This window comes from Melopsittacus undulatus, chromosome 20 (genome assembly GCF_012275295.1).
Source record: "Melopsittacus undulatus isolate bMelUnd1 chromosome 20, bMelUnd1.mat.Z, whole genome shotgun sequence".
NCBI lineage: Eukaryota > Metazoa > Chordata > Aves > Psittaciformes > Psittaculidae > Melopsittacus > Melopsittacus undulatus.
In genome coordinates this window covers 649882-673489 of record NC_047546.1, presented here as the reverse complement: position 1 = coordinate 673489, position 23608 = coordinate 649882, and the positions used below count along the sequence as shown (strand labels likewise).

General features: G+C 56.5%; 1 protein-coding gene across 6 annotated transcripts in view; it reads left to right on the top strand.

The window, feature by feature from the left end:
- The window catches only part of MEF2D (myocyte enhancer factor 2D), a 57712-nt gene that overhangs the window by 787 nt on the left and 33317 nt on the right, over positions 1-23608 (top strand). For 3 of the 6 annotated variants that reach the window (XM_034071049.1, XM_034071042.1, XM_034071043.1), the window contains exon 2: positions 17692-17760. The exons of 1 other annotated variant lie outside the window; for it this stretch is intronic. The gene's annotated coding sequence lies outside the window, so the exon portion shown is untranslated. Of the gene's footprint in view, positions 1-9112; positions 9136-17691; positions 17761-23608 lie in introns of those variants that run through there. 2 more of the 6 variants (XM_034071044.1, XM_034071047.1) reach the window with 2 other exon arrangements.

Here is a 23608-nt window from a genome sequence, read left to right as displayed (position 1 = left end):
GGGGCATCGGCAGTTGGTGCATATGGAGCGCTCTTTACCCCTCGGCTTTGGGGGGGCTTTGGTTCTGTATTGATCACCCCCCCCCACCCCCGCCTTGCACACACCAGCGAGGCACTTGTGTGTGCCCCAGGCTCCATAGGGACACAAACTGGGGTGTCCCCCCCCCGTCCTCATCCTCCCTGTCCATGCGGATCTGGCTGGGGACCGGCCGCAGGCACCAGTAAGTGGAGCACATCTGGTGCGAATTCCTCCCAGTGTCCCTGCCCCCGTTCCCACCCTGATCCTGCCCTTCCAAAGCCTCTTCTCCCGCAGCGCGTGGTCCCACGTGGATTTTCCAGCTGGCGTTGCTGTGCCGAGGTGGGTGCTCCCATGTCCTGGTGTCCCGAGATATCCAGGCCATAGGGATGGGGCTCAGCACAACAGGGACGCTGCGGGAGCTGCATCCCCGCATCCAGGCTGCGGGATCTGAGGATGGGAAAGGTTGATTTGGGCTGGTTTCTCCCTGGGTGCTGGTGGCCTTGGCCTGGGAAGCGCTTGGGGCTGCCCGTGTCCCTTGGAGCGGAGCCTGCTCTGCCCTCGGGATTGCTGCCCGTGGGCTCCTGAAGGTCACAGACCTCTGGATGGGCCCCATGGCTTCTCCTTTCCAACCCCCCTTTTCCTTGCCCTTCATCCCTGCAGTTGTCGTGGCTTTGCCAGGCTGAGGCATCCGCACTTGTGCTCTGCTGGGAGCAGGTGGCCCCTGTCCCCCCGGCGCCGCTCGGGTTTCCAGAATGCTGGAATAGCGCCGTCGCCTCCGCCACGCCAGGGGTTTAATGTGCTGAAGGGGGTTTACCTCCTGCGCCTGGTGGGGGGTGGGGGGGGTGTCAGCACTTCCAGTCCTGCCCCAGTTCCTCCCCCCCATCACAAGCCATCTTGTACTGGGGGGGGTCACATCCCTGCATCTTCTATGGGGACCTTGAGAAGTGACCTTGGGCACATCCCTTTGCTTTGGTGTTGCTCTCGGAAGGGGATCATGGCTCATGTGTGTAATTCCCACCCCCCCCTTCCCTCCTCGTCCGTGTAGGGCTCTCGGCTCCGTTTGGGAAGCACAACTGCAGAGCTGGAAAGGGCTGTTGCTATTTTATCCCAGCCCCAAGCAGGCAGGGTGGAGGCTCGGACGGTGCCGGAGTCGCCCGGGGTGGATTTTTCCCAGGCTGCCAAGTGAAACAAGTGGGGTCTGATTCTCATTGAATGCCGCAGCCCTTTCCTGCGACTCTGGCAACGTAAAGGAGCCTAAATATGGTCATAAACCACATCCACTTCGAGGTCCCTCCGTGCTGCCAGGGCAGCCAAACGGCATCTTTGTGCGAAGGAGAACAAAGCCCCCAAAAGTCTGGGAGTGGGACCCAGCTCCATGGTACCAGGAGGTGCGGATGAAGGATGTCGCAGAGGAAGGATGGAGCAAGTGGAGGGTGATGCTGCCCCATTCATCTCACAGGACCAGGAGGGCTCTGCCCCTGTGACCCCAAACCCCATCACTGGTGAAGGGACAGAAATGGCTTTTTCCTCTTTTTTTGTCCCCAAAACTGGGTTGCTCCCTGGGCTCCGGTCGGCATCGCTCGGCCAGACCCGACTTGGGATGCTGTGTGATGGACCCCAGTGATGGGTGGCTTCCTTGGGAGCAGAGGGAAAAGGGGGGAGAGGGATGCGTGGTGCTGGGGCTGCTGCTGCCCCTGGGTGCCCAGTGCTGGTGGAGCGAGCAGCCCTGGCCAGGCGCTGCCCGAGGCTTGGGAAGTGAGCCGGCAGCATCCCATTAAATCCCGTTAATACCCGGGAGCACGTGGAGGTGGCCTGAGCTAATGGGGGCTGCTGTGTAGATGCCGTGGCCGGACTTCCCCATCTGCAGCCACAGCTAAAAATACCCCCCCCTTTGCCTCTCCCCATCTGCGCCCAGGGCCTTCGGTCGCTGTTTTGGCAGGTCCTCGAGGCCGAGCCATCCCGAGCTCCGAGGTGACTCTATTGCAGATGACATTCCTGCCCCCGGGAAGCTGTGGCTCTGCTCTAGCCAGCATAGAGCAAGTGAGTCACAGCAGGGGCAGGGAGGAGGAGGAAGAGCAGAATCCCATTGCCATGCCGGGTGGGAGCGGGATGCCCCCGGTGACAGCAGGACCATGGGATGCATCAGCCCCTCGCCCCCTCGGGATGGTGTTTATCCCTTTCCCATCAATGCACCTCTAATTCCTTTCTCCTTTCTTCCCCCCCCCCCCTTTAATTAGAGCAGTGTTCAAGAAAAAGCTGGAATTTCTCCCTCATTTTGTTTGATGGGAGCTTAGGCAGTGCCGGAAAGACCTCGAGGTTTTTCCCTGTGCCTTGTTTGAGCAGCAGTTTGCTTTTGCTTTCAAGATGGATCTAGCTGCCTGCCTGCCAGCAGCTCTACCTCCACAGCTCTGTCGGGTTTCATCTCGTGCTCCAGTTTGGTTTCCTTGTGGTTTTTCCTTCTGTCTTTCCCTTTTCCCTCGCTCCTGGTGTCTCCCTGCTGGAGCTCTGCGCCGCTTGGAAACAAGACAGGAGCTTGCATCCTCTAAGGAATAAAGCCCCAGTGCCCACGTGGAGTTAAAGACATGGATTTATGGGCGGGGGGGGGCTGTATGTTTGCTTTATCTTCAGAGGTGGCTGAAAGGATGGGGGATCTGCATCCTGGATGGGGGATCTGCATCCTGGATGGGGGATCTGCATCCTGGATGCAGGATGGGGGGAACGAGGCTCCGTGGGGATAGTTTTGAAGGGAAGCTCGGACCATGGTGTTTGTGTTGAGGCTGGGGCTGCTCCTCAGTTTCCCATCTCCCAAGCTATAGGTGCCCCTGGATAACAGTGGGATAGTGGGTGTGGATGAGCTGAGCTGTGTGGAGGCCTCCCAGCAGCTTCCAGTGCCTGGAGAGGGTTACAAGGATGCTGGAGAGGGGCCTTCATCAGGGTCTGTGGGGACAGGACAAGGGGTGATGGGTTCAGACTGAAACACAGGTTGGATCTAAGGCAGAAGCTCTTCCCTGTGAGGGTGCTGAGGTGCTGGCACAGAGAAGCTGTGGCTGCCCCCTCCCTGGCTGTGTTGGACACGGGCTTGGAGCATCCTGCTCCAGTGGAAGGGGTCCCTGCCCATGGCAGGGGTTGGAACTGGATGGGCTTCAAGGTCCCTTTACCTCAAACCATTCTCTATGACAGCAAAGCACCAGATCAGTGCCAGGTGGGTGTCTTGGTGAGGACAAGCCGGCAGGGCAGGATGGTGCCCATGCTGGGATGTGTCAGGCTGTGGCCACCACCCAGGAGCCACTGTGGTGTCCTGTCCTGAAGCAGCTGGACTGGACCATGCTGGGGCTGTGCCGAGCAGGACACGGATGCTTTCCCAACGTGCAATTACCCATTGGTTTTCCTGGAGGCTCCACTGGCTGCACATGGAAGGGGGCTCTGCAGCACCCACATTCCCAACCCTCCTCCTTTTAACTGACCAGCACTGATTGAACTCCAGGAGCAGGGAGCTGAGGCCTTGCCATCTGTGCTGGCATTGCCCCACTGCCCCAGCATGGACATCTCAAGGTCAAAGCTGTGCTGCGGTGTCTTTGGGCATGAGCCAGCGTGGGGCTGAAGTGCTCCCACCTCCTGCCTTGACTCAGTGTTGGTTTGGGGTTGGAAAGGGGGTAATTAAATGACCTATTTCTGGCTAAGGAGGAAGAGGAGGAGGAGGAGGAATCGTTTCTCTTTCCAGAACTTCAAACAGCTTCCAGCAAGCGGCCGGCACCAGCCCAAAACCGCTTCCACAGCAGGAGGTGCCTCCCATATGGGATGCTCGGGGCGCACGTGTGGGGTCTGGGTGCCATGGGGAGGGAAGGGGGATCTCCCCTGCAGTTCTTCCCCCTTTTATAGGAAGGAGGAGGTTGCAGCTCCCTGAGTTTTGATGGTTTAGTTTCTTTTCCCAGCCCCCAAAAGGAGTAAAGAGATTTGGGAGGCAGCAAACAGGGCCAGGTCCCTGACCCGTGCCCATCCCAGAGCTGCAAGGGCTCATCTGGGAAGGCAGCAAAGGGATTCCTCCTCCTCCTCCTCTTTTTCCTCCTTCTGCAACAGGGGGGGGATTATTGGCATCGTCCTGCACCCCACAGCAGGGTGCCGAGGGCTGTTGGCAGCATCTTTCCTACCCAGGAGGATGCAGTGGAGCTTGTGGGGTGGGAGGTGTTATTGATGGGTATAAGCAGTGGTTATAAATAGCCTTGGTTTGAAAGTTTGCATCTGCCTTTTGAAATGAAAGTGCCTTTTGGAACAATGTCACTTTTCTCCATCCTTTTGGAAAGCTTCATCATTATTATTATTAATATTATTATTAATAATAATAATATTATTAAATGAAACTTATTTTTTAAGAGCATTTTTCCTCTCCAATTATTGGAAGCCTTCAGGGAAGACTTGCTTGGATGCCACAGAAACCCAGGAGCACATCCCATGTCTTGCAGGTGGGGAAAATACATGGGGTCGGGTTGCGTTGGTTTTCCTCAAGAGAAGGAATAGGGAATGGGAAAGCATCCATGGCATCAGTGAAAGGTTTCTACTCAAATCATCCATATTTTGGGGACTGGAAAATGGGGTTTACTTAAAACTTGCTGGAAAAAAAAGACAAGTTAAAGAAATGGAATAATTTGGGTGAAAAAACGTCGTGTTTAGTACAAAGCTGGCAAAGTTTCTGGGTTTCTGTCTGGAATTCCTGGGTTGTAAAGCCTGAAATCCTCCCCCAGCCCAGGCAGTAACCTTGAGACGCGGTCTCAGCGCAGGAGTTTTCCACTGCCAAGGAAGGAAAAGATAATTATGTGTAAAAAGAGGAATGTGAAGCAGTCCTTTGGACCTGCCAGGTGTTTGTGTTGCTGCCGAGGCTGCCCTGTCCTGCAGCCCCAGGCTGGGGTGGTCCAGGAGCATCATCTCCTGGGAGGGGGGGATAAATCAGTGTGATAGGATCAGTGAATCCCAGCCTGGGTTGGGTTCAAGGAACCTTAAAGCTCTTCCAGTTCCAACCCTGTGCCATGAGCAGGGACACCTTCCACTAGAGCAGTGGAGAGGTCGTAGTGGAGGTGAGGTGGTGTCTCCAGGTGCAGTTATCCCTAGGGATAAACCCAGTGCTCCTTGGAGATGTGTCTCTGCCCTTAAGCAAACTCAGGGATAACAGACAATGTGCTTTGCTAACTCCTCCACTGCAGCTGGGTGAGGGCAGGGCATGCTTGGACATGGGCTGGGGGCAGTTTTCATCTGCTATTCCAGCGCTTGGGATCACATAGGCAGCGTGTCAGGTTGGATACATCAGCTGGGATCTAAGGAAGAAGCTCTTCCCTGTGAAGGTGCTGGGGCACTGGCTGAGAAGCTGTGGCTGCCCCATCCCTGGCTGTGTTCAAGGCCAGGTTGGATGGAGCTTGGAGCATCCAGCTCCAGTGGAAGCTTGTCCCTGCCTGTGGACCTGGATGAGCTTTAAGGTCCTTTCCAACCCAAACCGCTCTATGATGCTCTGTGCACACCGGGCCCTCCTCCGAGTGCATCTTGTGCCTGTGGGCTTAGGGCTCTCCATGCTCTTCTGGAGCGATGCTTCCCCCTTAGCACTCGATGCTCCACTGTTTACGAGGTCTCAACTCGCCATCCCTTGCATTGAAAGCCCAGGGATCCATCCGTGCTCCATGGGCACCGCTCCGTGCCTCGGCAGGGCTGTCCTTCCCACGCGCCGGCATCGAGCCGCCGGGAAAACTCGCACCTCCCGACTCGCTGGAGCAAAAATATCCCTGGCCCCGCTCGGATGCTGCTGCCAAGATGGGGAGCGGAGCCGGCGCTGCCTCTTAGCAGAAATCTGTCGTGCTGGGAAGGTTGGGAGCCGTGGAGAGCCGAGCTCCAGCACGGTCCAAAATAGAAGCAGAACAAATGGTTGGAGCAGGATGCTGGTGGTGGAGGCAGCCAAGCCTCTTCCCGCGGCAGCTGGTGGTTGCTTCTTGCTCCCTCCATCCATCCTCTCTCCGGTGCTGGGAGAGATGAGCATCTGGTTTGAAGGGGGGGATTGGTGTGATCCCTGTTGGTTTGGTGTGATCCCTGTTGGTTTTGGGGGTGGTTGGGCTTTAACTGAGCTGTGGGGAGGGGAAGGGGTTGTGGTAGAGATAAGGAGGTGACGGGGAGTTGGGTGGCACCGGGTCACGGAAGGGACTTTGTCCCAAAACAATGACGTAGGTGCTGGGTTGAGGCCAGTGTGGTGCTGGGTGCGTGTGTGTGCACTCCTGGGGTGTTGGAGGAGCTGTATTGGGACCACCTTGGAAGGAGCGTGGTGGAGAAAGGCTCATTGCCCATCACTGCGCTGCCTGTGGGCTCCTCCTCACCCTGCAGACCCTGCTTCCAAGGGCGGATGAAGCCATGTGTCCTCTGCCCGGTGCTGGCACCCAGGGGAGGAAACGGAGCGATGGATTCTGGTTGCAAACCAAGTGAGTTGGTCCAAGCTCTGCTGATTGCCCTCTGATCCTTGAGGTTTAAGGTCCAGATGCCTGTGCTTTAGCAAACAGGATTTCATGCCTGCCTCTGTGCCCCAAAGGGCTGCTCCAGCCTGCATGGGATGTGAGTGGGGAGGTTGGGAAGAGGTTTCCCATAAGGGATGATGTTCTTGCCATGTCCTTTCCAGCAGATAGGACCAACCACCGCAAGCTCAGCATCCGCTCGGGTGACCTTCAGCGCCTTCTGCTTGGTGAGGGAGGAAGGCTGCTTTGCATGCCCTGTCCCTGCCTTGCTGCACAGGTACTGAGCAACCCGGGGTCTTTTTGTCATGCAAATGCAGCTTGGGTTTGAGCATCTCGCAGATAAACACCTTAGAGGCTAAATACAGAGCTGAGGGCCCTGCAAAAAGCCACCCTGATGGCTCAAGGCTGACAGGTTGGATGCTAAAGGTGCCCAGTTGAGTGTTTGGCTCCTTTTGGGGACTGAAACCAAATGCTCTGGATTTTCTTGTCTCCTTGAGGTTATACAAGTGGATGTGCCCTGAGGAGTGCTGCAAGCCCCGCTGTGCCATCCCATGGCTGGATTGCCTGGTTTTACAATGATGTGCTGTGATTTCTTTTCTCCATGTGTTTATGGGCTCAGGAGACCTTTTTGCCCCAGCATCCCAGCCCCTTCCAAGCATCCCTGCTTTAAGCTGCCTTTTGGAGCTGTGTTCAGGCACCGTGGCTCTGGCACGGTGATTTCCACACCCTCCCCTCATGTCAACCACTGGGGTTTTGTTACTGGGTCTTCCTCACACCTTACAGCCGACCCAATGGGTGCAGGCTGTGGATGCTGTGCCCGATGCCGTGCACTGGACCGAAGCACCTTTTGCTCACCTCACCCGCTTGAAGGGTGCGTAGGTGAGCTTGGTATGGGGCGAGGTGGCCCCCATGGGGCTTTCTGGCTTCCTTTGGGACCCCACGAGCCTGCTGGCAGCTCACATCCCCCATGCTGGGGGTCACAGGCCATTGGGCTGCGCTTGGGCAGTGCTGTTTGTGTATGATCCGGCTTTATTTGTGCGTCCATTGGAAACTTGGTGCCCTGGGCACAGGGCGATGCAGTGGGAAGGGGCACAGGGGGGTGGAAGTGTGCCTAAGCCTGGCTTAGCTTCTGCTGGTGCAGTGTTCCTATTCCTGTGCTGCAGGAGAGCTGTGGCCGGTGGGGTTTGGGGGGGTGAAGCCCTCAGTCCTCCAGTTTGGGTCCTGGTTCATCCCTCCTGTGTGGTCACAGGTCACCTTCCAGCCTGAAAACTCACTGGTACCGCATAGACCCTGAGGGCACCCAGAGCTGTATCGTGGCCTTGCAAAGCCATGGAGCAACAGAGGGGTTTTCTTCCATTGGGAGCTGGACGGGAACTCAGGGGCTCCCACATGCTGGTGGTGATGGGATGCCACCAGGACCTAGGGTGGGCAAAGGAAGGTGGAAAATGAAGGTAAAATAAGGGCTGAGGAGCTCTTTTGTAGCTGCTGCTTCATAGAGTTGGTTGGTTTTGGCACTGGTTGGGTGCTGAACCATGGTGGGCTCAACACACCCCCATAATAGGGTGTTCAAGCTCAGGGCTGCCTTGGGTACCGCAAGAGCTCCTCTTCTGGCCTTGTTCCAACAGCTCCATGTCCCTCTTGTGTTGCTGCCCCAGGATGCTCACCTGGAGGGCAGGAGAGGGGGATCTGCAGATCTCTGTAGTAGGGAGGATCCATCCCCTGCATCTCATCAGCTCTGGTTCAGCTGATGAGGCCAAGGTGCTGCCTTGGTCATTTTCTTTCTCTCTTTTAGCTCTTCTTCCCTCAAGGCAGCCCCAGTGCAGCTCATCCATGTTTCAGCCACCTTCTCCCCCTGTTCTCAGGCTGAAGTCTGTAATGCCGAAATTATAGCATCACCCTCATTGCCATGGCAACGTGAAAGGATGGATTTGAAGGGGGGGGGGGAAGAGAAGGACCAGAAGCCCTCCAAGGATTATGACTTCAGTAGGGATCAGGCTGGAGGGGAATCTGGGTCATGGCTGGAGCAGGCTTTTCTTCCAGCTTGTCTTTGGTAATTCCCCTTACAGCGACCAGGGCAGGGCCAAGCCACCATTAGCACCCATGGGTGCTCTCTGGGATGGGTCCATGTACTGGGATGCATTGTGCTCCTTATAGAGGAGATCGCTCCTCACCTCTGTGTACCCCCAGGAATGAGCATCCTCTGCCAGCTCCCTATTCCCACCCCAAGTCCAGGCTTTGGATCCCAAAGTCGCTCCTGTTAGAGCGCCTGCGGATCCTGCGGGAATGCCGGAGCCGCGCTTTGTGCCTCATCCCCCAAAATAAACAGGACTTTTTTTCCCTATTTTTTCCCTATTTTTTTCTTTTTTCTCTCCTCCTTTTCCCCCTTCTCTTTTTCCACACCCCCAGAGCCGCTGTTGCTGGTGGCAGGGAGCCCAGACTCCGTAGGAACTCAGAAATGCCGCAGATCCAAGCCCCGGCTGCCCTCTCGCTTTCGCAATCCTTTGGAAGCAGGGGGAGAGACAAGGAATAAAATGGGAGGGGATTTATTGTTGGGGTTTTTTTCCTCTTTATTAGAGATTTATAGACTTTCCCACCAGTAGGGACAAGGGAGTCGGAGCCGAGCAGCCCATTTCCTACCGTAAGTTTCCAACCCTTCTCCTCTCCAGCCTCCTCTGGTGGGATGCTGGAGTTTTTGGGATGCTGGTGGGGGGGGTGAGGGCCACCAGCACCTTCCACATGGGGTAGGTTTGATGATGCTGAGAGAGCAGCTCAGGTTGGGGGGGTTGGAGCTGTTAAAGCCTTTTCTTGACCTGTTTCTCAGTGGTGTGTGAAGCCTTTGGCTTGGGCTCGGTGGTGATGCTGTGATGGTCGCTGGTGGCCACAGTGCTGTTGCTGTCCCCCCTGTGCCATTTGGAGGGAGTTGTGGGCCATGTATTTGTTGGTGATTGCAGTGTCCAGGCTCTGAGGTTGCTGGTCCAGGGAGGGGTTTGTTTGCTGGTGTATTTTAAGCAGCTGGGTTTTCACAGGCATGGAGGGATCCGGTCGATGCCACAACCGGCTCCTATCCCTGCTGATGCCGCATTACCTGCAGCCAGTGCCAAGCACGGGGCAGGGTTCAGCTCCCTGCACCCTCACCTCATCCATTCCTTCCCTTCCCAGAGCTGTGTCCAGATGAGGTCTGGGTCCTGGCAGCTCCAGTCTGAATATCCAGGCATTACTGGGGTTAAACTGGTGCCCCAGTGAGGTGCTGCTCCAAACATCTTCATTGGATTGGGGTTGTAGCCTCTCAACGGGGCTGTTTGTCAGATCCCCATCCCACCTCCGCTGGAATCAAAGGGGGTTGCTTGGAGCCGTCACCCTGCTCCCATGGGATGAGCCCATCCCTGCCTGCTCACCGCTCTTGGGGCTGGGGTAGTGCATTCCCAGCTCCTGGAATCCCGGTATGGGGGGAGAAGTCTCATTGCCCTTTCTCCGGAGGAGAAAGTTTCTGGTGGTTGTTATTGCAGGGAAAAGAATGAGTGGCCAAATCCTGCCCCCCCTTCCCCAAAAAGCACCCCCAGATGTGTTGCTTTCTATTTTAAACCAGCACTGTTTGGTTGGGGGGCGAAGCAGACTCCTGACCTTTGGGAGCACGTGGGGCTGGCAGTCGCGCCGAGCTCCTTGAGGCCTCTTCTTTGCTCTGTTTGCATAGAGCCAAGAAATGACTATTAATAACTTTCCCTGAATGAGAGCTGAGTACCTGCTTCCCTGGGGCTCCTTGGAAGGCTCCGGCTCAGGCGGATAACATAGGAACGGGACCGGAGCATCGCTGCGCGCAGCTGGGATGCAGATGGGAAGGGACTGGTGTGGGAGGGGAGAGATGAACGGAGCCTCTGGCTCGCTTTTAAAGTGCCTCAAGCAGGCCTTGCAGGCGCCATAAGCTGGGGTTTGCTGTGTTCCTCCATCCTTTCCACAGGCACAGCCCCTTTTTGCATGGAAAAACCATCCCGAGCAGCCGGATCCAGCAGCTCCATGTGGATGGGCCCATGGAAAAAGAAGTTTCAGTGCTGCACCCAGATTAATCTCTTTAAACTGTTATTTCCCTAATCCTTCATTAGGATCTCATTGGGAGCTTGTTATCCTGGTAGGGCTTAGAGCCCTGTGTGGTGGCAGTGCTGGGGTGGGATGGGGCTGTGTCATTCCCACTGGTGCCATGTGCTCTGCTGGGATGTGCCGGCAGCACTGGGGGAGATGGGCTCTGCTCAGAGAGGTCTGGGTGACACAAAGAGGAGGGGATGACTTTGGTGTGGTCTGCAGGGCTGTTTCAGGTTGTCTTCCCCTCCATCACTGCGTGTGTTGGTGCTGGGGGCCAGTGTGGTGTGAACCGGAGCAGGTCCGGTTCGTACTGAGGCTGGATCTGCCTTAGGAGCATTCCCAAGTGTCCCTGCTGTGGCACCCCCGGGTGCCAAGGCTTTAGCTGGGGTTATCCAGTGAGCTCGGTGCTGGATATCCCCCTTCCTGCTGCCATAGGAGCCTTAAAAAGGGCATTGGATGGACCCAGCTTGTGCGGGTGGATTCCTTCCCTTAGCGAGCAGCCGCTTTCCTGCTGGGAAGCTGGAGCTGATGCCCTGCTGCTCCATGCTGCCAGGTCTCCCTTTGCAGCACCAGCTTCTGCATCCTTCCCTTGTCCTGCTGAGTGATGGCAGCAGCTCTGCATCCCCCGGTGGGGTCAGGATACCTGCAAGCCTCAGGTTTGGAAGGTGCTTTGGAGCCGGAGAGTGGGAATTCTGCCTGGCCAGGTGATGGAGCAGGGCTGAGTGTGCTTTGCCTTGCAGGCTGTGACCTGCAGGAGCTCAGGAGATGGTCTGCAGAGTGAGTGCCAAAAGCAAACCCAAACCCACACTTCCCACATGCGCAGCAAACAGGGAAGTGCAATCCAGGGGGATAAGTGAGCAGCAGCCATAGCAGAGACTCAAGCAAGAGGCTTTTTCCCCCCCTTCCCAAAGGAGATAGGTGGGATGTGTTTATTATCCCTTGGTTTTGGGTGGAAATGTGGCTTGGAGGAGAACCTTGGTGCCTAAAAGCTTGCTGGGTTCTAGTGCTTTCCTGTCCAACCTCCTCCTTGCTGGCGTGTAGGTTGATGTGTCCTCATCCATCCTCCATGCCAAGAATGGTGGGGTTGGGAGAAGGGGATGAACATGACCCAGGCTCTAAATGCTCCTTCTCCAAAGCATTTGCTGCTATTGAAAGTTTAATGCACATTTATTTGCCTTCAGATTGTGGAGAGCATCCTTTTGGACGCTGCCAGGGTACAGTGAAGGGCTTGGGGCATCACTTGGCTCCAGGAGATGGGATCTGCACAGGGAACCCGGTGTAGGACTGAGCACTTTGGTTCTTGCTGGGTTTATTTGTGCTCCTTGTGCCATTGCTGGGTCCTGCTCCTGTTGTGGAGCTTCCCAGAGCATGAAGGAATTGGGGAGCTGTGATTTGCGCCGACTTTTATCATTCCAGAAAAGGGGAATGGTGATGTCCGGGAGCACGGGGCTGTGCTCTTCTCACTTTGCCCTTTGGGATGCTCCCACCTTGGGGCCATGCTGCCCTGCTTCCCACCGCTGGGAAAGGTAGAGCTTTTCCAACCGCCTCTTTCCCCTTTTCCTGTGCCTATAATTAGCCCTGGCTCCCGGCCACCATATACTGTATGATCCTGGAAGGAGGTCATGGCTTTGCTGAAATTCCTGGGAACAGAGCTGCCTTTGCAGCTGGGAAAGCGGTGCCGTTTCCAAGCAGATAAGAAATAGGGCAAATGCAACTCGTTTTCCCTGCTGTAATTTATGGGCCCTGGGCACGGCATCCGACAGCCTCCTCCCTGCCCCGGCTCTCCGCTTCCTTGGGGGATGGATTTGTCCATGTGGATTGGCAAAGAGGTGTAACCGGCTCCTGGCTCCGGTGTGCTGCTCCAGCACTGCTCCTGGGTCTTGTTTTCCCCTTCGGCTGCATCCATCCAAGGTCTTGCTTTGGATAGGAAACAAACCCCATTCCTGGGTGTTTGTGCTCCTTTCCGCTTCTAAAACTTCCCATTTTGATGAGCATCCCATGAGCAGGGCTCCTTTTGCAGCAGGAAAAGCATCATCTCCATGATCCAAAAGGTCTTTTCCACCTTTTTGCCAGGGAAGGGCAAAGCACATGGGAGCAGAGGGATCTGCTGGGGCTGGGAAGGGATCTCAGAATCCTCCTGTGCAAAGCAGGGAAACCCAAAGGGAAAAAGGGAGTTTTAAAAGGGAAATGGAGCAAAATCCCCCCTTGTGAAGGGTTTCCCAGAGCTCTGCTGTTGTTCTAGCCCTGTACAGTGATTCCAAGGAGGCAGAATAAGTATGACCAAAAGGGATAGGAATGGGGAGCAGGGCATGGAGACCTGGCTGGGGCACTACATGTGCTGTATCCCACCGGCAGCATCCTGAGCCTGTCTTCCCTTTCCATCAGAGAGATTAGCTAAAGAAAATCATGGGATTAAACAGGAAAACCCTTTCTGTTTGTTGGGATTGGCTCCCAGGCCCCAGAGCTGCTTCTGCTCCATCCTTCTGCATCAGAACGCTATGGTTTCCACTGAAAATTGGTCCAAGAGGGCAGGTTGGGATGAACCATCCCTGGCAGCGTTGGATGGGGCTTGGAGCACCCTGCTCGAGGGGAAGGTGTCCCTGCCCATGGAGCTGGATGAGCTTTAAGGTCCCTTCATCCCAAACCAGGCTGGGATTCCAGCACTTGGTAAACCCCATGTTTTGTGTTGGCTGGTGCGGGTGAGGGTTGCCTTGGGGGTTTTTCCCAGGGTGACTGGGGCAGATCCATCACTTCCCATCCTGGAAAGTGCTGCTTGTGCTGCCCATGGAGGTGTCATTGCCCCATGGGGGGGGTGTTCTATGGATTCATGCTGGTCCCTTCACTGCTCACCCAATCACACCCAGATCTTCTCCTTCTCTTTGTAGGTACCTCCAACTCCCCCCCCCAACCTCGTGCCTTCCCCTCTCAGTGCTGTACGTGGGGGGCAGTGTGGGAGTTGCTGACGACGGCACCGAATGTGCGAGTGATGCTGTGCACCTCGCTGGGGAGAAATAGCTTCATCCGGAGGTTTTCTTGTCTCCAGCATCAAAGAAGTGGATGTGGGGTTTGGGGAGCAGTTCCCTTCCCTGCACGGGGCTACCAAGGGGGTCTGGGGGCTTAAACCCTTGGTTAAGGCCAGGGGTGATGGTCCTGGTGGATGTTGGCTTTGTTGGGATGTGGTTTAGATGGAGCTGAGGAGCAATTCCTTCCCCAAAGGGTGCTCAGGCATTGGAACAGGCAGCGCTGGAGTCACCCGATGGGCTGTGGAGAGGTGCTGGGTGCCTGGAGCATCAGCAGAGGCTGGTTTAGCTCAGGACATACAGGAGGGTCTGTGGCACAAGCCAGCATGAGATGCCAATCTCCCATTGCCCTCTCCTGTGCATAGGGAGGGCCTTCTTCTTGCTTGCTTGCAAGTCACCCTTTATAAACAGCCCAACAGAAGCTCCCAGCTTGCAGCCATGGAGCTGGGCTGGGATTTTCCAGCGTGTCCCCATTGCCACCATGGGATGGAGGATGTGCAGTGTTTTAGCCTGGTCCTTCCTAGTGACTTCCCACCTCCTCCCTCTGCATCCGTGGTTGTGCTGGCACAGGGGTTAGGGGACAGGCAGCAGCCACCCCACTGTGTCACCTCGATGGCAGGCAGGAGGTGACTGGGGACCTGCCACTGCTTGTCAGAGCAGGGAGATGGATGGGCTGAAGGGTTTGGACCCGGGGGAAGGTGTTTGTTTGGTTTCCATAGGGAGAGGCTGGGTGCAGGCTGCTGACTCAGGCGACAGCAGAGCACGACTCAGAGCAAAGCAAAAGGGCTTTGCTGCTCATGATGGTGGTTTCCTCTTCCTGGCTTCCTGCGCTCGGGAAGTGCTGCATCAGCCTGGGAACACCCCCTTGGGGCCCATGGGGATGCTATTCCTGAATAGGGGAGCTGGGACCCCCATGCAAGGCAATGTATGGTATCTGCATGTTGGAGGGGGGACTCTTCATCAGGGAGCGCAGCACTAGGACAAGGGGTGATGGGTTCAGACTGAACCAGGGGATGTTCAGGTTGGAGATAAGGCACAAGCTCTTCCCTGGGAGGGTGCTGAGGCGCTGGCACAGGGTGCCCAGAGGAGCTGTGGCTGCCCCATCCCTGGCAGTGTCCAAGGCCAGGTTGGACACAGGGGCTTGGAGCATCCTGCTCCAGTGGAAGGGGTCCCTGCCTGTGGCAGGGATGATCTTAAGGTCTTTGCCAACCCAAACCATTCTGTGAATCTATGGCAACTCCTGGTCCCCTCTCCATCCCCCTGCTGAGCCCCATGCTGGTCCCCAGCCCTCCCATCTCCCCCACCCATGTCCATACATCTGGAGGTTTCAGTTCTGCATCTTCACCCAAGGGGGAACTCGGGTGGTGAGAGCGAAACTCAGCGGCTACAACGGTTGCACTCCCCCCCCCCCAGCACCCCCTTGGTGTCCCCCAGGTCCTGGCAGGGCCATTGGCCAACATCTCAACCCCTCCATGGTGGCTGTGACCATCCCTGGCGACAGAGAGCACCCAAGGGGTGGATTTGGGCAGGAAGCCCATGCTGGGACCCTGTGTGGGGGTGTCCCCCCCCCAATGATTCCCAGCCTGCCTTGAGCTGGGGATGCTTTTGCCCCATCCCTGTGCAGGCTTTGGAGGAGCATCAGTGGTGGTGGCTGCACCTTCTGCATGGTGAGGATGTGTCCTTGGCACAAGTGGCTTGTGCCATCGCTCCCGTGCCATTGCTCATCCCAGCATCTCCAACTGAGCATCTGGTGCTGCTGGAGGAGGATTTCTCCCTCCTGGCTCCCATCCCTGTGACTCGGTGCAGGATCCGGCACGATGGGCGGTTGGGAGCTGTGGTTTCTTGCTCCGTTTAACCACCAGCACTGTCCTGCCCAGTGCTCCTGCCTGCAGTGGGATCTCTCCCAGTTTGTCCCTTCCCATCTCTTGGTGGCAAGGCAGAGGAAACCCAAATGGAAAAGACTCATCAGGCCTAAGTAAGCCCTGGGGGGTGTTCCCTGTGGCTGAGTTATGGCTGAGATGCTTTGGGTTCATGGGCTGGAGAAAAGGAGAATGTCCTTTTGGGGCTTGGGTTTTGATCCATGCTGTTGCTGGGACCCTCTGAGCTCGGCATGGCCCAGCTCCAGGTGCTGGGGCCTGGGGTCAGCCTCTTTGGGATGGGGGTCCAGGATTCCTGCCAGAGAAGCCATGGAGCAGGTCAGGAACATGGAGATGGGGGGCGGGGGGGGGGGGGAAGTTTGGGTTTGGCATCCAGATGTTTGCAGCCCTGAGCCCACTGCTAAAGGAAACACAGAGAAAGGGGAAGGAGAGGCTGCGGTCGGCTGCTTCCCCTCCGCAATCTGCGCCTCCCTCTTGTCCCCATCAGCCCAGAGGAGCTCCATCCATCTCCCCTCGGCTTTGGGATGTCCCCATGGCCCTGCAGGGTATCCCATGGGACACCAGCACCCAGCTGGGAGCTCACTTGAGGGATTTAGTGGCTTCCAGCCTTCTGTGTACAGCGAGGATGGGCTTCGCCTCAGACCCTTCCTCTAATGGCTCAAGGGGTTTATTTATTTGGGGGTATTACATATATATATGATGTAATCAGGTGTGTGTGTGTGTATATATATGTATATATATATATATATGGGGTTGTATATATTGGGGATATGGGTGTATATATATATATTTAGGGATTTATATGTATATGTGTGTATATAAATATATATATATCTAAATACATATATGGCAGGCTGAGAAGGCTGGGCTTGTCCAGCCTGGAGAAGGCTCTTTAAGGGGAGACCCGTCTATGATTCTATGTATTTGGGGGTATTAGCAAAGGCTCTCTGTGCTGAGCATCAGCCGAGCAGGTACCCGAGCATCCAGGGTAGTCACCTGGTGCCATCCCTTCACATCCTCTGGGATCCTTCCAGGCAGGTTGGAGCATCCTTTCCCTGTCAGCTTGCACCAGCCTGAGTCCATCCCTTAAAGCTCTGGGTTTCCCACTGTTCCTGGGGCAGATCTCACTCCAAGACCTTTTCCTTTGTCGCTTGATGAAACTAAAGCTTTGGTTGTCAAACAGGAACCGTTTTCTTGCCTGCTCAGCATTTCTGCCCCAGAGCTGGACAGGAAGCTTGTGTGCTCTTCCCCCCTTTTCCTCCCCTGCGTTTCTTCCCTTAGAAAGGGGAATTCACTCGCCTTTGCTGCCTCCATCCCTCCCCTCCATGCTTTTCCCCACCTCAGCTCATAAAGGAGCATTATGAAACCATGATCCTTTTCCCTCTTCCTGGGCAGCTTTTCTCCCTTTCAGACCTTCCAGGTTGGTTGTTTGGAGCAGCTGCTCCAGTGGAAGCTGTCCCTGCCCATGGCAGGGGGATGGAGCTGGAGGAGCTTTAAGGTCCCTTCAACCCAACCCAGGCTGGGCTTCTCTGATTCTATCACACTGGTTCATCTGCTCCCAGGAGAGGATGCTCCTGGACCACCCTTTGTAGCCTGGGTGCCAACCTCATGCACCCATCAGCAGGACCCCGGATACATGGCACAGGGTTTGATGTTCTTGGCAAGCCAGAAAGTGCCTGCTTTGGGATGTCCTCTCCATGTGCATTCCCGGCCGGAGCCATGCACTCCCCTCCGGGGCTTTGTTGGGGCTGGATTTGGTCACATCAGGAAGTGAGCTGCTGTGGGAGGGGAGGGAGGCTGGGTCCCTGCTTGGAGCAGAGGATGAGGGAGCCCAGCACAATTCCCTGCTCTGTTGCAGCATTGGGGGTGAGGCTCCGACGCATTCCCAGAGCCAGGTTCTGGCCCTGCTGCCTCAGTTTCCCTTTTGTTCAGCAGGAGAAAGGGGCAGAAAACTCCTTTCCCCCCTTTGGTTTTGTGCTCCCACAGGTTCCTGTGTCCCATCCCCACCTCCGAGCACTGGGATGCTCTGCCTTTCACAGCACTGGGGCTCCTGGATCCTTGCAGTGATGCTCAGGATCAGGGCAGTGCAGGAGGGGATCCCCAGCTCCCTTCCCCTCATTCGGGGGGGGTCTGGGACCCTCTCAGTGTCCCCTCTGAAGCATGGGGAGCCTTGTCCTTGCCTCCAGCCCCTCGCCCTGATGTCTGCTTGCTTTTCCTTTGCAGTGTGATTGAGGAGCGGTGCCTGCAGCTCATCCTCTGGCAGGAACAGAGATGCAGGAGGCTGTGTAGCAGGTAGGAGGGGAAATCCCAACCTCCTGGAGCTCCTTCCCCCTTGAGTTCCCTTGCTAGGGGCTGTGCATCCCCCCTGCTCTGGGCAAACCCACTCTTCTCTTGTTCCTTGTTGGGTGAGGGCCTCGTATCCCGGTTTTCTCCCTTCTCCGTATCCTGGTTTTCTCCCTTCTCCACCTTCTCTGCCTGTTTATTGCTGTTCCAGTAAATGTTGGCATCTCCCTTGGCTGCAGGGAGGTTGTGGTAGAGACAACGCCATGGCCCCGATTTATGAGGGCTCTGTGGTTTGATGGGATGCATCTTCTGTACCTGATACTGAAATCAATACAAGGAAGGAGAATGGGAGCGCAGCTCCTGAAGGAGGGGGCTCTGTCACTGCTGCTTAGGGAGCACTTTGGCTGGCTTCAGATGGGTTTTTCATGCTGGAGAAGGGGCAGTGATTTATCCGGAGGCTCGGTGATGGGTGATGGGGAGAGCAGTCACTGCTTCCTCTGCAAGGTCAGCACCAAGGGCTTCATCCTGCCATCACTTATGATGGCAGAAACCAAGAGCAGCTCCTCAGGCTTGTGTCAGGGTAAGCAGAGGAAGGGCCCTGCTGTATCTCGGTTTGTGCCAGGGCTGGGCTGTGGAATGCTGGAGGAAAGCGGGACTGGGATGGCTCAGCTGGGAATGGAGGGCAGGATCTACACAGCAACTGAGTGCCATGGGCCTGGTACACCAGGACCCTGGCAGGGTCTCTGTGCATGGATGAGGGCGAATGGCCCATGGCAGGGGGTTGGAACTGGATGAGCTTTAAGATCCCTTCCAACCCAAACCACTCTGTGATGAGAACTGCGTTCTCCCCCAAACCCCCTGCTTGCTGCTGGAGGAGGATGCTCTGCTCCAGCAGCTCCATTCCGACCGGCTCCAACGGCTCCTTATTTCCTCGGCTCCCACAAATCCCAGCTTTTTGGGTTGGCAGCATCCTCCCACAGAGCCCCGTGCTGCTGCTGGTGCCAGCACAGTGATCTGAGCAGGGGAGGAGGAGCAGTGCAAGTGGTTGCTCAGCCGCATCCTTGCTCGCTCCAAGGAGCAGCAATGTGCAGCTCGGGGGGACCCAGAGCCTCTCTGGGGGCTGCTCTGAAGCTCATCCCCTTCACCCTGTGAGCCACAGGAGCTGAGCAATGAGAAGAGCAGCATCGACCCGGGCTTGGGAGCGTGCGATGAGTGCACCGGGAGCTTTCATCCCAAGGCAGCCGCGTCCTGCGACGTGCAGCATCACTGCCCACGATCAATAGGCATTTTGTCTTCCTGAGGCCAGCCCCATTTGAGGTGCACCAGGAAAACCTCACGCAGCCCAATCCCATCTCCTAGGCCCTGTGACCTGAACTGAATCGACTCTTTCATGTCCTGGAGATGGTCACATCATCTCGCTGCAGCCGTGCAGGGAAAGCACGTGGCCCTTAGAGCCGCAGGGATGAGCTGCAGGGGTTGTGCCAACCTCCTTGTCTCTCCATGGGGTTTTGCAGCCCAAGGTTGTTTTCCCGTTGTTTTGGAAGAGCCTTTGGGTCAGCAGCTCTGCTCCTCTGCCCTCTAAGGCCTTGCATTGAGTTGTCTTGAGGTTTAATGCTCCAGTTTGCAGCTCCAAGCATGAGTGTGCCACCTTCTTAGTCCCGAGCTGTTTGCATCCAGCAGGATCCTCCCTATCTCTGGAGAGAGCTTGTGAAAACCAACTGATGGGCTCAACTTCTTGGCTCTTTCTGGCTTTGGGAGAGGTGGGATCCTGGTTTCCTGCTCTCCATGCTGCTGGACATCACCTTTTAGCTCCCTATGGAGCCACGTGGCCTCTGGTGGTGCCAGCTCTGCTCTGGTTGCCTGAGCTCACCCACTCTTTGGGGGGTGGTGCTGGGGAAATGCCTTCAAAGCCCTTTTCCCGTGGGGAGAAGCCAGCTTGGTCAGGAATGTGTGTGCAGAAATGTCCTCTGCCCACAGTGACCCAGCAGCCGGGCTCATCCTCCCGCTGCAGCCCTGTGGTCCATCCCCATCCTGCCTCCTTGGCCTCAGGTTTGGGATGATGGAGGAAGTGAGCCCGGAGGTGCTGCTCTCAGGCTGTTTGAAGTGAGCCCTTCTGGGTGCTCTCTTCCCTGCCTCCTCCAACCCTTCAGGCACCCAAACCAGGGGTCTTTGGGGCGATTCCATGTGGGACCAGCGGCTCCATCCTCGCTCCCGGCAGGAGAAGGACGCAGCCGCCCTGGCTCCTGGAGCACCTCTCCCTCTTTCCACTGGAGAGTTAAAATTAGCAACTTCTTTTTATAAAGCAGGCGTCGCTCCCAAGCTCCCCAGCCCCAAACCGGGTTTCCTTTCATTCCTTTCCCCTCCCCGTGCCTGCTTTTCCCTGGATTTGGGGGGGGGGATTTCGGTGCTGTTGATACAGGCGCTTTTCTCCCCCCCCTTATTGATTTCCCCTCCTCCTTCCTCCTCCTCTTTTCGTTCCTTCCTTATTGAAACACGGGTGACGCTGCAGGCTCGGGGCTGAGTTTGGAGCCAGAGCAACAGCCCCGGCACACCCCCAGCCCGATCGCCTTACAGCGCCGAATATAGAGCCCTTATCTATGGTCAGCCTCCACCACGGTCACCGCTGCTCTGCCGGGGGGGGGGGTGGGGGTGTTTGCCCCAGACCCCCCCTTTTTTGCTCCTGACACAGCTCTTTCAATGTGAGTCTGCCTCTATTTTGTGGGTTTTTCCCCCTTTCTCCTTTGTGTTTGTGGTAAAGCACAAAAGTGCCTGGAAATCAGGACCCGTTGCTTTGGATCTGGGGGGCGGAAAAGGGGGGGGGGGGAAATTCCAGTGTTGGGAGGTTGAGCTGCATGGAGAGGGGGAAACTGAGGCAGGGAGGGAGGATGCGGCTCACCGATGGGGAGTGGGTGAGCAGAGATTCCCTCCTGTGAGGATATAGGTGCGGAAGGAAAGCACAGCAGGCAGATGGAGTGGGGATAAAGCCAGCCCCTATGGGGAAGCTCAAATACATGGTCCCCCATGGTAGGGATGATGCTGGGGCCGGACACGGGTGCTGTGGCTGGTTGGAAGTGGTTGTTCCAGCTTGGATGTGTGACAGCAAACAGGAAAGCAGGGAGCAGGCATCGTGTTTGCTCCATCCTCGTGCTGGGGAGGTGAGTTATTGTGCTTCCTCTTGAGGTTGGTGTTGGGGGTTTTAGTGCCTTCTGTTAACTCTTTGCTCCAGAGTCCAGCCTGGCCAGAGGAGGGGTGGATGTGGTGGGGCTGGGACTGGGGCTGGGCTTGGCTCATCCCAGGAAAAGCTTTTTCCATCTTAATCATACAGTTATGGAATGGGTTGGGATGAAGGGACCTTAAAGCTCCTCTGGCTCCAACCCCTGCCATGGGCAGGGACCCCTTCCACTGGAGCAGGATGCTCCAAGCCCATGTGTCCAACCTGGCCTTGAGCACTGTCAGGGATGGGGCATCCAAACCTTCTCCATTCAACCCATCCCAGTGTCCCACCACCCTCCCAGGGAAGAGCTTCTGCCTCAGATCCCATCTCCATCTCCCCTCTGGCAGGTTAAAGCCATTCCCCTTGTCCTGCCCCTGCATCCCTGGTCCCAAGCTCCTCTCCAGGTTTCCTGCAGCCCCTTTAGGCACTGGAGCTGCTCTCAGGTCTCCCCTTCAGGAGCCTTCTCTTGTCCAGGCTGCCCCAGCCCAGCTCTCAACCTGACTCCAGAGCAGGGATGCTCCAGCCCCGCTCCAGCACCTCCATGTCCCTCTTGTGTTGTCCCAGAGTGGGATGCAGGATGTGGGAGGGGGTGGGGGGGTTAGAGGGGTCTGCAGGAGTTGGTTGCTCCCTGCTGATGGGAACCATCACCAATGGGTCTGGCTGGAGCTGCCAGTGATGGCCATTGGCTTGGCTTGATGTTGGCGGCACAGGCAGAGCAGGATTGGTGTCCCTGGGTCTGGAATGGTTCTTGTGAGTGAGCAGCAACAGCTGAGCACCAGCTGTCGGGGCTGGATCCTCACCCACCTGCCTTGTGATGCAGGGACACGGGGTGAGGAGCTGTCCCCATCCCACCATGGGCATGCATCCTGCTGCTGAGCCAGGGCAGCGGGGCTTTCCTTTCTGCTTGCAGGTCATGGTGCTCTTATAGGCCCAGATGATTAATGCTGTTTGTGGACATGTAAGGATCCATGTGTTTGATGAGCCCGTGGCTATGGACCAGAGTAGGTTTTGGGATGGCAGTGGTGGGGATGTGCAGGGTCCACCCCTGAGAAAAGGAGCTGGGCAGGACATGGATTTCTGTGGGTTTATTTGCATGTTGGAAGTGCCAAGGGCTGATCAGAGCTGTGATGGTTGAGGCTGAGCATTGGGATGGAGGCAGGGGCCTGGGCCTCGTGGTGCTGGCCACATCTTGCCCATCCATCTCCCCTCTCTCTGCTGTCACCCTCCCACTATTCAGCATTGTCACAGCAGTGGCAAATTGGGTTCATTTGCATCAGTTACACTCCTAAGCTTGAGTTTGCTTAAGTTCATATCCTTCTTCTCCTGGTCAGGAGGAGCTGGTGATTCCCATCCCCTTCCCAATGCTGGGAAGCTCCTGGCTTCACCAGCTCCTCAGTACCTGTGCTGGACCCTGCAGACCCTGAGGATGCTGGTGCTCACTGCCTGGGAGCTTAGGGGTGAAACCCTGACCTGAGGGTGGGATGGGGCAATGCAGGAGCAGCATCTGCTTCAGCATTGCCTTCACATGTGTAGAGCTGCTGGATGTGAGGGCTGCTGTGGGCATGCTGTGGTTTGACAGCGAGGAGATGCAAATAAGACTGCAGCCCCATGACTTAGGGCATTGCTGCTCTTACTCACCAGAGCCTGGGGGTGGAGGAAGAACAAGAAGTGGTTTGGGGAGGCTGGTTTGAAAGATCTTGGTGGCCTTTGGGGAAGGGCTGAGCCTTTGGGAATGTGCTCGAGGGCTGGGGATGGAGCTTGGTACCCTGCTGCCCTCGGATGAAGGGAAGGTGACAGCAGGATGCCCTGTGCTGGCCGTGGAGGGTGCAACCCCCATCCCCATGGACACGGGAATGGGGGGGAGGTGGGGGTGCTGTTATTTCCCTTGGGACAGCTCCACTCTCTGCTGTGTTCCGTGGGGCTGCCATGGGTTTCCATCACTCACAGAGGGTGCAGAGCAGCAATTGGGTCTCATGGAGTTTCCCCTGGGTAAAACCCACCATGGTGAGCGTTGTGCACAGTGCTACCGGGGGGGGAATCCCATCCCCTTGCAAGGAGAGCCCCTAAATTCCCTGCAGGGAAGGTTTCCTCCTCAGACCACTGGGGACCCCATTCCTGTGTCCCAGTGCTGGGATCCCACCTCCGGTGCAGGAGCTGAAGGCAGCAGTTACCCCCTCTTGGTGCGTTGTGTGTTGGGGGTAGGAACTGGTGGCCCCATGCCCTGCTCCTCCATCCCTCCCTGTGGCCTCAGCACTGGGGCAAGCGGGTCTGAGGTGGGCTTGAGACCTGCTTTAGGATCCCTTCCATGCTCCGGGGACAACATTGGCAACCTCCCGATTTCTGAGCACAGGATCCGAGCCCGGATTCCGCTCCCTCCTTCTCGCTCCGTTCTTTTTTAATGAGTCAACCTCTCATCTGTCACATTCAACCTCCTCATTACCAGGTATCTAAATCCTGCTCTGACAATAGTGACAGGGGAAGCTGCGATCTCATTGCCACGGCGCGGGGCTATGGGGAGCTGGCAGCTGGTTATTTCATGCCCTGCAGGGAGCCGTGGGGTGGGTGATGGAGCTGGATAATGGGCTCTCACTTCCCTTCATTTAGAAAACCCTACTTAGCACAGAGGGGAAAATTACCCCCAGC